At 35.1% G+C, this 14,409-nt stretch overlaps 1 protein-coding gene across 3 annotated transcripts in view; it reads left to right on the forward strand.

Annotated features, from left to right (window-relative positions):
• The window catches only part of ZNF148 (zinc finger protein 148), a 120,844-nt gene that overhangs the window by 22,556 nt on the left and 83,879 nt on the right, over positions 1-14,409 (forward strand). Inside the window, exon 2 of one of the 3 annotated variants that reach the window (XM_055316006.1) lies at positions 9,092-9,214. The exons of the other annotated variants lie outside the window; for them this stretch is intronic. The gene's annotated coding sequence lies outside the window, so the exon portion shown is untranslated. The remainder of the gene's footprint in view (positions 1-9,091; positions 9,215-14,409) is intronic. 3 annotated transcript variants of the gene reach the window in all.

A 14,409-nucleotide genomic window follows, 5' to 3' on the forward strand; every position in this document is an offset into this window, starting at 1 on the left:
TTTCTGAAAAGTATTGTTACAGCTTTTTCATTACTTTATTTTCAGCATATGTTATCAGATTTCTTGTTAGCAACATACAGTTGGGCCATTTAAAAAAATCTGCTCTGCCAGTCTGTCTTTGATGAGTTTACTTAGGGTATCTGCATTTAAGGTAATTATTGATATGTCATCACTTATGGCTGCAATTTTTTTTTTTTTGCTTGTTTTCTTTGGTTTTTGGTTTTTGCTTCTCTTTTCTTGTCTTCCTGCAGATTATTGGAACATTCTTTAGGATCCCATCTTTTATTAATGTGTAGAAGATCTACTTAAAATGTTTTTGAGTCTGTCTTGGTGTAGTTTTTGCAGTGGTTGTTGTAGTTATTACCCGGGTGATTTATAACAGTCTGCAGATATCAGCAGATTACAACGTCAACAGATGTGTGTAAACTTCTATATTACCCTTTATCTTCTCAAGTTTTAAACATAATTGTCTTAGGTATGAAATGGTGTTGCAATTTTTGTTTCAGTCATCAAGTATGATTTATAAAACTAATGATGGAAAAGATTATCTGTTGTGTATACCAATAGTTCTTTTCTTCCTGTTTGGAATGTTTTCTTCAACCAGTCCTTCTAAGTATGGCTGCAAGTGACACATTCTTCTAGTTTTTCTTGTTTTGAGAATGCTTTGTAAAAATGGTTTATTTGTTCCTTGCTGTGGTCTGAATGCATTTCCCTAAAATTCATATGCTGAAATTCTATTAGGAGTTGGGGCCTTTGGGAGGTGATGAGGTCATGAGGGAGGGGCTCTCATGATTGGAATTGGTGCTGTTATAAAAGAAGCCAGAGAGTAATTACCTTGCCCTTTTCTGCCCTGTGAGGATACAAAGAGAATTCCGTTACCTGCAAGAGAGCCTCACCCAACTATACCAACATCCTGATCTGGGAATTCTAGCCTCCAGAACTGTGAGAAATAAACTAGTGTTGTGTATAAGCCACCCATTGTGTAGTATTATGTTGTAGCAGCTTAAATGGATTGTTAAACAGATGTTTAGTAATTCTGGGGCAGCCTGGGTGGCTCAGCGGTTTAGCGCTGCCTTCGGCCCAGGGCCTGATCCTGGGGTCCCGGGATCGAGTCCCACGTCGGGCTCCCTGCATGGAGCCTGTTTCTCCCTCTGCCTGTGTCTCTGCCCCTCTCTCTCTCTCTCTTTTTCTCTCTCTCTGTCTCTCGTGAATAAATAAGTAAAATCTTAAAAAAAATGTTTAATAATTCCTGAAGAATAGTTTCATTAGATATAGAATTCTTGGTTGGCAGTTCTTTATTTTTCCAGTATTCAAAAAATATATGCCTCTTTTCTTGGCCTTTCTGATTTCAGATGAGAGATCTGGTGTCATTTGCATTGTTGTTCTATTATAAGTAGTATGTTGTTTCTGTCTGCCGCCTTCAAAGTTTTTTTGTTTTTAATTTTGAACATTTAATTATAGTGTATCTTAGTGTAAATTTCTTTGTGTTTATCCTGTCTTCGGTTTGCTCAGGTTTTTGGATTTGTAAGTTTGTGTTTGCCACATTTGAGAAGTTTTCAGCCATCATTTCTTCAGATACTGTTTTACCTCCTCTCTCTACTTTATCTCTGAGACTCCAGTGATATGAATGTGGATCTTTTGTTATTGACCTACAGTTACCCAGGATTTAGGTTTTTTTTTTTTTTTTCCTGTTTCTTTCGTAGTTCACATTGGGTAAGGTCTGTTTTTCTGTCCTCAAATTCAATGATTCTCCCTGTCATCTCCACGTTTGTACTAAGTTTATCCAGTGACTTCAGATTTTTCTCTTACTGTATTTTTTAGCTGTATAATTTTCTTTTGCTTCTTTTTAAAAATAAACTCTGTGTCTCTGCTTAGGTTTCCCATTTTCTCACTTGTTTTGGGAAAATTTATAATTGATGAAGCATTTTTATTACAGTTTTTAAAAATCCTTTCAGGGCAGCCCCGGTGGTGCAGCGGTTTAGCGCTGCCTGCAGCCCAGGATGTGATCCTGGAGACCCAGGATCGAGTCCCATGTCAGGCTCTCTGCATGGAGCCTGCTTCTCCCTCAGCCTGTGTCTCTGCCTGACTCTCTCTCTCTCTCTCTCTCTCTCTCTCTCTCTCTTTCTGTGTCTCTATGAATAAATAAATAAAAAATCTTAAAAAAAGTCTTAAAAAATAAAAAAATAAAAATCCTTGTCAAATAATTCCAGTGTCTGATTCATCTCTGTGTTGGCCTTAGTTGATAATCTTTTCTCACTCACGTTGTGACGTCTTGAGTCATTTCTATTTTATCTATTAGTTAGGAGGCTCTGGGTGCTATTTATATTTTTATTTTAGCAGACATACCCTATTTAGGTTTAGCATACAGATTTTGGCCTACTTTTATAGGCTGTGTTTCCAGTGGCAGTTTAATTTTCAGAACCTTTGTGGTCACCTTAATTGATCTGATGCTGCTGGGCTCCCACTAGTCCTTGCTGGTGCTGCCTAAGGGAGCAAAAGAGTTTTCCCCATGCAGGGTTTCTGGTATCTTGAGATGGGAGAAGTTTGTGGTAGGATCCTCCTACTATTCATACAGCGTCTCCCCATTCTTCCCTGCCATCCTGTCTCTGGGTGAGAGAGGAGTGGCTTGGCCTATACTCAGCTGCTTGCTCTGGTTGTGTTCCTCAGTTTTGCCTGCTTGTCTCTGTATCTCTAGCTGGAAAACCGGTTGCTCAGGCCAAGTGGATAAGGAAAAATTTCTTCCCCTGGTCTTTGCTGTTGGCTGGACTTCTGCTTGGATCTCCTCCTTATATTGTAGAGGGACTCCAGTTTAATTTGGGGGAGGAATGTGACTATCTGGTCTGCCTTCTGTTGCTAAGTTGGTGGTCGGGAAATGCCAGTCTGGATTGCCTTTTTCTGTTGGGGGTAGGGACTAAAAACACCCTGCTATTTTTTTGTTTTTTTGTCTTCCTGTCCCAAACTGGTTCACTGCCTCCTTACCATTTTCAGTTTTCCTCTGGTTGTCTCTTGTATTATTTCAGTGGTTTATAATTGTGCATAGTGAGGAGGGGCAGGGAAAAACAGATTTGCACCATCTTGTCTAGAGTGGGAGTTCAAGTTCCTTAATTTTTGTGAACCTACATGATCTCCAGTCAGGTTATATCAGTTTTGAAAATAATGGTATATGGATATGTGCTTTGTGAAGTTTTAAGCACTATATTAAAGCTTGCTTTGGTTATAAATCAGAATATCAGACACCTAAGAAGTTTTTGGCAAGTCAGCTCTAGCCTGTTGAAGACGGTGCCAGGGAATAGATATGTGCTATTTTACTAGGCATCTGTCACATAAACAATTTTGTTATGTAGTTAGTTAAAATGAGGTTATAAATTCTGAATATTTTCTTCAAAGGTGTGTTTGTTTAATAAATTATTTGCACCTAAGATGTTTAATAATTCCAGTGGTATATTATATTAAATATATATTACATTTTTCAGAGCAGTACTGAAAATCTTGTATTATGCAACCAGTGTAATCTGTTTCTGACTCGTAGATATAAAAGGGCAGAAATTTCCGACTTTTCTAAGTGAGAGTAAATTGGCCCAAATAAGAAAATGCCCATTCTACTTTAGCATAAACCTGTGTTTCTAAATGATGAGTTGACTTGCTAAATTGACTTCTATTTAGAAAAAGCCTCACAAACATATTTCATGAATTGTTCAAACTTAATATAGTTACTACAATTACAGAGAAATCACTGTGCTCCTTTGCAGCCACTTTTTGAGGTATTCTCTGAATGACTCTGATGGCAAATCATCAGTTTCCTAATCAGATTAAAAGCCATTTGTTGCAGACAGCCTCTCCTCTGCTGTCCTGCCTGCTGCTCCCTTGTGTTGTATTCAGTAAACTTCTATCTCCTTTAAAAAAACAAAACAGGGGGATCCCTGGGTGGCTCAGCGGATTGGCGTCTGCCTTTGGCCCAGGTCGTGATCTTGGAGACTGGGGATCGAGTCCCACGTCGCGCTCCCTGCATGGAGCCTGCTTCTCCCTCTGCCTGTGTCTCTGCCTCTCTCTCTCTGTGTTTCTCACGAATAAATAAATAAAATCTTAAAACAAAAAAAACCCCATTTGTTTTATGTGTGGGCATACCTCTACATTGTGTCTAGTGTAATTCTGGGCATGCATTCTAGACAGAGATAAAAATGATTGTGGTATTGATTAAGATGAAAATTGTCAAGATGAATGAACTGGCTTTTTGTGGACCTTTGCAAGTTTTTAAATGAAAGTTTTTAATTATATTTCTTATGAGGTAATAACTCCAGTTTCTTATCTTTGACTTTTAATATTTTAACGTTTTTGTTTATAAAACAAAAAAATCAAATGTAAATAAACTTTAATTTTTAAATGGATACTATAATTTTTAAGGATTTCTTTAGTTAGTGTGGAGTAATTTTGTGTTACAAAACTCAGATGCATTTAATTTTCTGTTTATATGGTAACTATTGTAGATAGCACTTTAAATTTTTATGTTCATTTATATACTTCACGTGTGTTTATATATATGTATGCACACACATGCACATGCACACACACACTTTTTTTTTTTTTTTTTTACTCCCAGGACATTTTTGTTTGTTTGTTTGTTTGTTTTTAGAGATTTATTTATTCATGAGAGAGGCAGACACAGGCAGGGGGAGAAGTAGGCTCCCCTCCCCTCATGGAGCCCCATGTGGGACTCGATACCTGAACCAAAGGCAGATGCTCAACTGCTTGAGCCACCTAGGCGTCCCTCCCAGGATATTGTTTAGGGTAACATTAAATATGTTTTAACTTGGGAAGGACTTGGGTACTTAATCCCATGAACCCCAGAGATAAACAGTAATACCTGTCTAGATAACTATAGGGGGTCAGATGAAATGCAACAAGTGAAAGCACTTTAGTATACCATGAAGTACTTTATCAGAGTATGCTTGTACCATCTTTGAGGAGATCATTTGAAAATTTGCTTGAGTGACCTTGATCATCACTGTATAAAATATGATTGTTTACAAATTGATGTACATTCAGTAAAAATTTATGTACAAGTAAAAGCAACTTTCCCGTAATTTTACTTACTAATTTTTTTTTTAAGAGAGAGACTGTGCAGGTGTGTGAGGGGGAAGGGTAGAGGGGGAGAGAGAGAATCCCAAGCAGGCTCCATGCCCACCATGGAACCTGACACACAGCACTCCACTCCATCTCAGGATCCTGAGATCACAACTGGACCTGAAACCCAGAGTTGGAGGCTTTACCGACTGAGAGTGTGGTTTACCAATCTTAAAAATGAATTTCTTTTAGTAAAATTTGGGAAAAGATTACATAGTTCCTTGATAGTTGTCATAGTTTTTGGGAGGTGTCTCTCCTCGACAGGTAATTTAGGTTAGTTCTCTCTCTTTAGCGATGTATAGTCTAAGGAGTTTATAAAAATGCTTGTGGTGGACAGTTGGTTTCTTGTTTGACAAGTGTTTATTGTTTAGGTAATTTGAAAAGGTCAAGGGCAGGTGAACATTTTCAGTTCATGGGTTTATTTTACTCACTTTGTTCAGTTTTCTTTTAAGAATTTGATTACTCCTTTGTAGGATTTTCATCCTCAACTAAGTGGATTAGCTACATTAATTGCAAAGTTTATAAGATCTTGTCCTCATTTTTGTTGAGAGTAGAAATGGAAATGTCCAAGTTCTAGAAGGACCTGGACAGGGTAATTTCTAGGATGGTTGATTTGAATTTGTTGGGCTGTCATTCCTACTGGGGAAAGATCTGGTGATGAAAAATACAGTTAGACCATCATTCACATAGAGTTCTAATAACTTTAATTTTTAACGCAGCCAGTGTAAATTAAAAAACACGTATGTCTGTGGTTTGGTACTGTGTAGAAATTCTAATCATATTCATAGAAATCTCTTGCCTGGACAAGCTTTTTTTTTTTTTTTAAACATCATTCAGAAAGTATCATTAAATCACAAAAGAACTAATGTAAGACTAGAACTTGACTAACCATGTAAAATTAAAAATCCATATTTACAATATAGGAGCATCAATAGTTAAAATCTTGTAAGCATTCACATTTCAGTAAAACTAAAAATGGGATTTTAGGGGTAGCCTGGGTGGCTCAGCGGTTTAGCGCCACCTTCAGCCCAGGGCATGATCCTGGAGACATGGGATTGAGTCCCAAGTCGGGCTCCCTGCATGGAGCCTGCTTCTCCCTCTACCTCTCTCTCTCTGTGTCTCTCATGAATAAATAAAATCTTTTTTAAAAAGGGGGGGTTTAAAAGAGGTAATTAACCAAGAATTATAGTTTTTATCAATGAATGGCTTTCCTGGAATGGTTATATTTGGAAGTAACATTAAGGTACATGATACAATGAAATACTTACAAGAGAGCTAAATTTTTACTATATTTCTTGATATTTTTATTTCTTAGAAATTCATACTCTTGACAGTTTTTAAGGGGTTTCTTATCTGAATTTTGATCATTAATTCATAAAACCTCATCTTTTGCAATCTTAGTTTTCTAAGCAAAGATGACAGTTGAAACAATTCGGTAGGCTGAAATACAGCAGCAAACAACATCCAGATATACTTTGAAGATACTTAATGAGGTAGAAGTTGCCTAGGTTTGTAGAACTAAGCATGGAAAATGTGAAGTATATGAAAAAAGTAAAAAAGTTTCTTATCTATTGTAAAGTGCATACAGTTTTTGTAGCTTTTCCAACAGTACTTCTGAAATTCATTATTAGCATTCTTTTAAAAGAAAGATTGGACATTAGGTAGGATTAAATGGTTCTTTACATTGCTAAGAATTATTTTCTACGTGATACAAGGTTTCATAAAGCTTATAGTAGACTCAGTCATTAGTAGGTTGAATCTCTTTACTTTTAAGACCTTCGAGCCCTTTTGGGGATGTTTCCCAAGTTGAAGGGCAGTATTGCCAAAACCTCACTAGACTGGTTTTGATACCAAGTTCTGCTGCATCATTAGGTTAAAGTGACTTTTCTAGATGTTTTAGTTTTGTTACCTATGATAGTGTCATGTGGTGGTTAAGATTCTGGAGCTTGATTTCTGCGTTGGAGTTAAACTTTGTATAATCATTAAAAATCCTAAGTGTCTCCTATGTGCAGGGCATTGTTTTAGGCACCTAAGATAGATCATTGAACAAAACAAAATTCCTGCCCTTGTGGAGCTTATAGTTGGGGGTAGAAAAATGATAAAATCATAAACAAATAGATTGCATATAGTATATTAAGAGGTGGTAACTACTATGCAAGAATATGACAGATAAAAGGGAGATTGGGTAAGTATATGTAGTGGCAGGTTACAGTTTCAAATTGCATGGCAGGAAAAAGCCTCTTAAATAAGATAATGTTTAAGCAAAGACTTGAAGTAGGTAAAGATTTAATTAGGAGTATCTCTGGGAGGAAGTGTACTAGGCCTAGAACAGCCAGTACAATAGGCCTAGAGGCAGTAGCATGCTTAGAAGATCTATGGAGATAAAGAGGTCTGGCTAGTGAGGCTCAAGTGGAGTGAACAGAGGGGAGAGTATAGAAGATGAGGTCTGAAAGGTGGTGAAAGTGGTAGTGGTGGTGGTGATGAGGAGGAGGAGGAGGAGACCATAGTACAACAGATTGTGGAAGGCCTTACAGATCATTATAAGGATCTTGGTTCTGCCACTAACTAGTTTTAAAACCTTTGGTAAGTCATTTAACCCTTCAGTTTTTTCTCTTGTTAAAATGTGAGTAATAATAGTATCAATCTCATAAGTTTGTTGTTTGGATTAAGTAAATTAATACCTGCAAAGTCCTACAAAAAACTAGGACTAAGCAAAGTCTGAAGCATATATTCATTGCATTTTTAAATGTAGAATCATCATTAAATGATTACTTCTTTTTCATTTGGTAACAAAGGAAGAATTGATTGCTCTCTGCATTTATTTGTTTGTTTGTTTGTTTATTTATTAATTATAGTCACACAGAGAGAGAGAGGCAGAGACACAGGCAGAGGGAGAAGCAGGCTCCATGCACCGGGAGTCCGACATGGGATTCGATCCCAGGTCTCCATGATCGCGCCCTGGGCCAAAGGCAGGCGCCAAACCGCTGCGCCACCCAGGGATCCCGCTCTCTGCCTTTTTTTAAAAAAAGATTGTATGTTTGTATGTATTTATTTAGAGAGCAAGCGAGCATGAGTGGTGGGGAGGGGCAGAGTGAGAGAGAGATCTCAAGCAGACTCAAGGTTAACTGCAGAGCCTGACATGGAACTCAATCTCACCACCTGAGCTGAAATCAAGAGTTGGATGTTGAACTGACTGAGCCACCCAGGCACCTGTGATTGCTCTCTGCTTTGATTTTTTTCTATAATAAATTGCTTCACCATCATTTATAGCCCATATCATGTTATTATTACACTTTGTTGTATGTATACTTACCATCTTTGCTAAATTATGAACTGTGAGTGGAGACCATGATGTTTATGCATGTCTTATGCATTTTAGGTAGCATGTTGTACATGCATATCGGGTGGTTGAATGCCAACTCAATTAATGACAAAATGTTGGCTTAATTAATGAATCAGTCCCCTTGCTGATATATAGGAATGCTGCCAGTCTTTCAGAACTAAATAATGGAAGGACAATAGCTAAATGGTTCCTGCAAAGTATTTCATTTTTTTTCTGTGCCATACTCATTAAAATTGGTATTGGTAGAAAAATCACCTTAATTTTTAAGTAAGTGTGAGGGTTCATAGCATGTAAAATTAAAAATCCTTATTTACAGTAGAGTATGGATTTATTAACATCTGTCATTGACTGGTTAAAAATAAATATCTTGATTGACAGCATAAATATAATGCTCCTGCTTTAAAACATATTTTTTTAGTCTTAATTTCACTGTTTATATCTGCACAAGTGATATAATTAGAGAATATTTAGCCAGCAAAATCTTAAATCAGAGGAATTGCTATGAAGGAATATTCACTAACTCCTGATGTGAGGGAGAGAAGCATGGAAGTGGAAGATCATAACTGACCTTTAGGTGGTTGTCCAAGTAACTGTATTTTATTTTATTATCTCTTTTTGTACTTACAGGGCCTTAGTTTCAGCTTGATAGGAGAGGTGTGGAAGAGGAGGAGGAATGATAGAGACTTGGAAGGAAAAGTGAAATTGGTAGATGATGCTAAATGAATTAGGGTTCCAGAGACAGAGACTGTGGTAAGTGAGTTAGAGGAAATTGTGTGTTTCTGTGGTAGGGGAAAGGTGATGGGAATGATACTCCAAATTTCTGTTTACACATTTAGACTTTGAGGTTATATTATTTTGTGTATACGTGTGTGTGCGTGCATGTGTGGCAGAGAGACTTGTTTCCTTTTCCTTATCACTTTACTGTTTTATTTTTTTGTTTCATTCTCTTTTAACAAGTCTAGTTATGTTCTTTGATGTATGAGAGACTTAATTTAGGGCTTTCAATAAAAAGTGATGCAAGAAGATGAGTAGGCTTTTTGTGAAAATGTTTTCAACAGAATATTAACATTTTGAAAACATTTGTCCAGTCTGTAGATTTTACCATATTCTGTGATGATGGCATATGTAATAATGTCTTGATTGTGAAGTAAATATATCCAATCAACTTTCAAAGAGACTCATAATGTAATGCTAAAATATATAATTTGAAGAGATTTTTACTTCCTGTATATACTTTGCCATGCTTTTTCTATTCAAGTTACACTATTCCTATAGCTTTAGAAATTCTAATTCTGAATTAAAAATTCTAAAAGTGAAGAGCATAGAATAGTGAATAACAGTGTAGTACAAGTACGAGTTTTGCTCTACTTGTTTTTAATAATGTCTACCACAATAGTATAGTTTTATGGCAAATACATATTCAAAAAATTAATATAATCGAGAAGGTGGCATATATGCTTTTCTGAATTCTTGGAAACAAAACTTTGAAACAGCCATTAAGAGCTTAGTATAAATAAATTTTTTAAAATAGATTTTTTTTGGCTTGTAACTATTTTACTAACAAAGCTACTGACTGGCTGAGGGACTAGAAAATGCTGTCATGTTTGTGATACCTTGATAAAATGATATAAACACAACTTTGAATGAATATATTGGTTATTTTCTAAAGATTTAAAGTTTCTTTAATTGTTTTGCCTTTCATTTATAGCTTTTATCGATTTTCCTGATATTTATGGATCCCTAAAAATGTGTTAGGGCTACTATATAAATTTTATTACTTCTGAATTAAAAATTGTATTTGGCCTCTTCTTTGTTTCTAATTAAATTTCAGTTTTCAGTCTTCATTATCTTCATTTCATATGCTAGGAAAAAATACTACAGTTACATAAAAGAAATTGTATGTGTCCAGTATCAATGCAGTATCAACACAGGGTATTAACTTTCTTTATTAGTCTCTGTTAAAAGGTTTATTATAGCATAGCATTTAAAAAATATGTATAGACCATTTCAGCATTATTAAATACCTTTGCTTTGAAAGTTTAAATACTTAATGTTTTTGTATTTTTAAAAACTATATTAATGTAGTTAGACTTTTGAGCTGAGGGAAACATTACTTTGGGGTTTCATTGGGAAACATACTCTTTGAATAATGTAGAATATCAACATAAGATTTTAATGAAACACATTTTGTGCTTTTTATTTTTTAAAGATTTATGTATTTATGTATATGTATTTTATAGAGAGGGAGTGAGTGTGTGTGCACATGCATGCACACACAAACTGGGGAAGGGGCAAGGGGAGAGGGAGAGAGATTCTCAAGCAGACTTATTGCTAAGTGTGGAGCCCGACACAGGGCTTGATCCCATGACCCCAAGATCATGACCTTAGTAAAAATCAGGAGTCGAACACTTAACCGACCGAGCCACCAATCCACTTGTACTTTCCTTGTTCAAATTGTTTAAGATAATTCTGGGTTATTGCCAGGGTTTTAAAGAAATCTTAGTCCTCAACTAGAAATTAAATTAGGAAAAGTCCAATTAGTGTCTCCTCATTTCCTTGGAATATCATTTACTACTAATTTTATTTACTCCAACAGTATCTACTATGGAAAGAAATTGTTAGATTTAGCATATATAGATACTGCTATTTTACTTGACTTTAAGAATATGTCTAATCCTGATTGTTTTGAAGGGTAACCTGTATGTTGTCCTTTTATGGGATAGAGGGTGGAATTAGAAGCTTGGAATTTGAGCCAAGTAATCTGGTGGGATGGGCATTTGTCTAACATAGGGGTAATCCAACATTGTTTTACTCAATATTTAATTTTTACTTGTGATAGATGCCCATGTGTTTGCTTATGAACTGCACTGATCACAGCTGTTGGATAGTACTCTGTATCTATTGGACAATCCCTTTTCCTTTTATACCCACTTACATATAAGCAAGAATAATATATATATATGTGTGTGTGTGTGTGTGTGTATAGACAGCGAGCGAGCATGGTATTGCTATATATGGATAATGAATATCTACATTGAAAGAGTTAATGGTTTTATAGGATTTAGATCATTATCCTTTCCTACTTTACTATTTACTAGATTACTTTCATGTGTTTTTTTTAGGCCCCAGTTCCCTTATTTTAGGAAGATTGATGATTCTCCTTTCTGTTTGGCTTATGTTGGTACATATGTTAGGCCTGTGCATTTATCCTTCAGATAAATGAAAGAAAATTAAATATTTAACAGTTTTCAGGGTATTTACATATCTGTCAATGGCACATAGTCTCATGTCGGTTTTTAATGATCATAAAAATTCTAAAGTTTCTCATAAACTTTGATTTGAGAATTCCTTAAAAATGAGAATGTGAAGGGACCTCTGGGTAGCTCGGTGGTTGAGCATCTGCCTTCGGGGATCGAGTCCTGCATTGGGCTCCCCGCAGGGAACTTGCTTCTCCCTCTGCCTGTGTCTCTGCTTCTCTGTCTCTCATGAATAAATAAAATCTTTTTTTAAAAATGAGAATGTGAAAATAATAGTTAACAGTGGCCATATTTTAAGATTTCTTTATTTTTCCATATATTTTAGTAATTGTCATGTTCAACATCTCTCCTTATCCAGGTTTATTGTAAGAGGTTACACACTTAGGCAATAGAGAATGTTACAAGATTTTTTAAAAAGACCCTCCATATTCCTACTCAGGGTTAACGTGTGTGTGTGTTGTATGTGGGTATCCTATCAGACATTTTCTATATATATGCAGACATATGTATACCTGTATTTACACATTCTTTACATGGATGAGATTACACCATACATAAACAATATACCTTTTTTGTTGTTAACTTTATATTTTTGCATATCATTCTTTCTCATTTCATTCCGTGTATTGTTCCAGTATTTGGATATACCATAATCAAATTAACTACTAACTTACTATTATTTTTTTAACTACTAACTTATTTAGGGATAATTAGATTTTTAGTTTTTTTGCTATAATGGTAGTATTTTCGATATTCTTGGGCATGTCTTTGCATGTATTTTAAAATATAACTGCATTATAGGGGGTGCCTGGGTGGCTCAGTCAGTTAAGTAAGTGTCTGACTCTTGATTCTGGCTCGGGTCATAAAATCAAACCATACATTGGGCTACATGTGTGAAGTCTGCTTAAGATCCTCCCTCTCACTCTGCCCTTCCTCCATTCCCATTCACATACACTTTCTCTCTCAAAAAGAAAAAAAAAACCAAAACTAAATGAAATAAATTTGCAGTATAAATTCCTAAGGGAAAAATTGTTGGGCCAAAGAGTGTGTACATTTGATAATTAGGTGCATGAATTGCCTAACTAAAGATTATTGATAGGAAATCTCTATCAGGAAAATCTTTATCAGGAATCTATTTCTGTGACAACACTAGTTAGTGTCAAACTTTTTAATATTTTTCAGTGTTTTGTTGTTTAGTATTGCTTTCCAGAATTTCATCATGAGTGAGCTTGAGCATTTTTCCATTATTATTGGCCATATGTATATTTTCAGTGATCTCTGGTTATGTGCTGAGCCCCTAGCCATTTGTTAGGCAAATTATTTTCACCAAATTTTTGCTTATTCTTTGATTTTATTTTTGCCTTTTTAGAAGTTTTCATTTTTTATGATTAATTTAGTGATCTTTTCTTTTATGGCTGGGGCTGGGGGTTTCTGTGTACAGTATAAAAGATCTTCACCATTGGTAATAGGACTCACTTTTTCCTCTGTGTTGTCACATCTCTGAAAGACATGAATCTCTGGTTTGTCATGGGTTGACATTATTATTTTCTTTCTTAATAATCCATAAAATAGCCATGTAGCTTAAGATTGGTAGTTTTAGATTCAGTGAACTATGATATGAAAAGAGATACAGGTTTTCTCTTGCCTTTTATGGTTTAGATTGCTTAAAATCTCAATATATTATTTTGAATATATTCGGTTTAAACAATAAATGTAGAATACTAGCTTTACTTTTTCTCCAGCTGGCTAACTAGTTGTCCCCATTCCAATCATTGAATGATGCATTTCTTTTGTGTATTTGAAATGCCGCATTTTTTATATCTGAATTTCCATGTTTTTGAAGGGCATGTGTCTGAAATCATTTCTTTTTTTCTTTTGCTTGCTTGTTTGTATACTGTATTAAGAGAATCCAGTAAAGGAACTGCTTATGAAATTAATTTACGCAAGTAATTTTTTAATATAAATAATAGGCATTAGGACTAATATTATGGAAGGAAAAGTAGACATTCATAATAACAACTAAAAAGATAAAATGTCTGGGAGCAATCTACTTGAAGAACATTTGAGACTCTACTGAGGGATAAGAAAGAACTTGAATCAATTCAAATTTATGGTAGTAAATTGTGATACTAAACTTATTTCGTTACAAAAATAAAATTGATTTTTGTTTATTGCTTTAATAGTTTATGATCTTGCTGAAATTGTTCCTTGTGACTTTGTTGAACTCACCTATTCTCTCTAGTCTTAGTTTTTTGAGAGTTTTTATTATGAATAGGTGCTGAATTTTGTCAGATACTTTTTTCCTGTGTCTCTTGAAACAACCATGTGGTTTTTGTCCTGTATTCTCATAATATAATGTATTAACTTTACTTGTTTTTCAGATGTTAAACCACCTTTGCATTCAGGGAATATATCCTACTTGGTCAAGACAGATAGGCCTTTTTATATGTTTGCTAATATTTTATAAGGATTTTTATATCTAATTTTATAATTATAGACATTGCTGAGTAGTTTTCATGTGATGTCTTTACTTTGATATCAGGGTAATTCTGGCTTCATGGATTGAGTTTTAGAATATACTGTTTTCTTCTGTTTTGTGAATGAGTTTGTGAGGGATTGGTATTTCTTCCTTAAATATTTGAAGGAATTCATCAGTAAAGCCATTTGGGCCTGTTCTTTTCTTTGTGG

The sequence above is a fragment of the Nyctereutes procyonoides genome, unplaced genomic scaffold, assembly GCF_905146905.1.
Source record: "Nyctereutes procyonoides isolate TBG_1078 unplaced genomic scaffold, NYPRO_anot_genome, whole genome shotgun sequence".
NCBI classification, from domain to species: Eukaryota; Metazoa; Chordata; class Mammalia; order Carnivora; family Canidae; genus Nyctereutes; species Nyctereutes procyonoides.